This window comes from Zingiber officinale, chromosome 4A, assembly GCF_018446385.1.
Source record: "Zingiber officinale cultivar Zhangliang chromosome 4A, Zo_v1.1, whole genome shotgun sequence".
In the NCBI taxonomy this organism is placed as follows: Eukaryota; Viridiplantae; Streptophyta; class Magnoliopsida; order Zingiberales; family Zingiberaceae; genus Zingiber; species Zingiber officinale.
This window is the reverse complement of record NC_055992.1, coordinates 144,913,096-144,915,579: the sequence shown is the minus strand read 5'-3', so window position 1 is coordinate 144,915,579 and position 2,484 is coordinate 144,913,096. Positions and strand designations below refer to the sequence as shown.

Here is a 2,484-nt window from a genome sequence, read left to right as displayed (position 1 = left end):
AGAACATCTATCTCAATGGGCATTTGAGCGGAATTTCTTGTTTTTACATGCGTAGATTCGTGAGGTTTAACTTTATTTGTGGATAATTTTTACAGGGTAAACCATTATTCCTTGATTGGCGCACCTTGAGTTGTTGTGAGGATGACTAATTTTACAAGTGCAGTAATGATTTTCTCTCCTTCCTTTGAAGTTCTATAAGCCATTGTTCCTTTATCTTATCGTGAATCTTAGAGTTGTGGCAAGGATAACCAAGTTCATGAAGGAAGCATAGATTCTCTCTCCATACTATGAGTTCTATAAAAATCAAGTGGGATTGAAGGAAAGGATAGATTGATCAAGTTCTTCAAAGCCATCTCACTTTGACCAAATTAAACAGGGTTTCATCATTTTAATTCTCAATTTAACCAAATTTTAGTGAGTTGTGTCAATTTTCTAATCTAATCTAACTAATTTCTAGTTAATTTCTTTAAATCTCTCCTTTTTAAAAAACTTCTCAATTTTGTGAGATGATGATTGTTTTTTGAAAACAAAATGAGATAGACTATTGCCGATACTAATCTAACTCGGGCAATCCTAGCTACATCATTGTTTCCCTTTATGTATATTTGAAAAGTTAAACAAAATATCATGCAATAGTATTTGGAGTGCTTTTACTGTGACTAGATTCTAGAAGTATGATGATCTCGTATGGACTGGCAAAACAAGATACTAGTTCATTACTTACTAGTTACCTGGACACTCATTGCAGAACCAATCATCAAGGCATTTTGAAGACAATGGTTCTGAGGAGATCGATCAAAGATCTGAGCCACAAAGTGTAACTTCCTATCTCCAAGGCACCACCAATAATCTTAGGTAAGTATTGATTATATTTTTCTCATACTTTATGTGATAGCCTTTGTCTTATCAAGAACGGATACTAACAATATCTAGTAGTACATCCTATGAAAATTAATTGAACAATCATATATTCCTAAATACTTGAACGTTAGTAATATGCTATGTTGATGTTGCAGCATTTTCGTTCCTGGAAGGTATTGCTTTCAATGGAATTGGCATAAACTTAGTTTTGTATCTTGGTTCTGTCCTTCATTGGCCTATTTCCTATGCAAACATACATAATCAATTAGTAGATAGGATGAGTGGTGCATCAATTAATCAATTAGTTTTGATGCCAAGTTGCAATGGGTAATGAACATCTTTAATATCATTTTCAATTGACTATTTTAGTGAATTGTATGCACTAATTTTGTATTTGTGTGTAGTTTCCATTGGAATTTGACTGTCATTAAACCTCATAAGGAGATTGTTTACGTGTTGGATTCTTTAAGTCATCGCATTTGTGATGAAGATTGGAAATATGTTATGGAAATGTGAATTTATATATGCTTTTTATTATGTATTTAATTTAGCCATAAAACACTTATATATCAACTATGTTGAATGTATATATATAAAGGGCGTTAAGATTATTTAATTCGAACAATGGAAGGAAAGGAAGAAAGCATGTACAATGGGAAGTAATCAAGGTATGGGTACTTCTATTTCAATCAAATATTTTAATGTGTATATTTATCATTAACAATATGAATTGCCTTTAACGTAGGCTCCTAGGCAGCCAGATGCGAAACAATGTGGTTATTACGTGATGAGATTTATGAGACAAATTACTAAAGAAATTGCAATGATCGAGGGGGATACACTACCATCAATAGTAATATTATCTTTATCATCTCAAATAATTAGAAGTTATTTAGTTATTATTTTTTCCTAATTAATCATATTTTATTCTTTAAGATCATATAATTTATGTGTGTTCACAGTTCACAAAAGCGGAATACTCTCAAGAAGAAATTGATGAAGTGTACTCTGAAATAGCCGAATGCATACAAGATCATATTTATGAATAGGTATATACATGAGTTCATCTTAATGCATTTGACAATGATAATATTCAGTTAAATTGAAACAAATTGGCAATGTTTCAACATAGGAAATCAACGTCTATTTTTTAGGATCTGCTATATGAAAATACTATATGAGAAGTTTAATTTAGAGTATATAACAATGAAGAAAATAATAAACCTTGTTAGCCAGTTGTTGTTATATACTTTACAAACTCTAAAGCTCTATATTACTGGAGACTAGCTAGACTTCTTGTTGTTGAATTGGATTAAAATCATGTGATTTTTATTTTCACAGGAAGTAAAAGGGTGTTTAATATTAATAAGACAAGAGCATCTTATTAAGAAAAATAGAAACTCAAGTTGAGAAGGAATTTGAGCAATACAGAACAATTCAAGAACTATAATCTGAAACTAAATTGTTTAGAATTTTGTATCCAGTATTAAGACTGGGTACCTAATTTGGAAATTATTGTGTTCAAAATTAAATTGAAAGAAATGTGATGTGAGAATCATGTTAGCTAGAGCCCTAGAGCCAATCATTAGATGATTGTATTTTGGACTTATTGTATCATATTCT

At 30.7% G+C, this 2,484-nt stretch overlaps 1 long non-coding RNA gene across 1 annotated transcript; it reads left to right on the top strand.

The window, feature by feature from the left end:
- The first annotated feature begins 710 nt into the window (after positions 1 to 710).
- LOC121973748 lies at positions 711 to 1,842 on the top strand. The gene is made up of 5 exons (XR_006109743.1): positions 711 to 855; positions 1,266 to 1,373; positions 1,460 to 1,529; positions 1,607 to 1,714; positions 1,824 to 1,842. It is a non-coding gene; the product is annotated as an uncharacterized LOC121973748 (long non-coding RNA).
- The last annotated feature ends 642 nt before the right edge of the window (positions 1,843 to 2,484 follow it).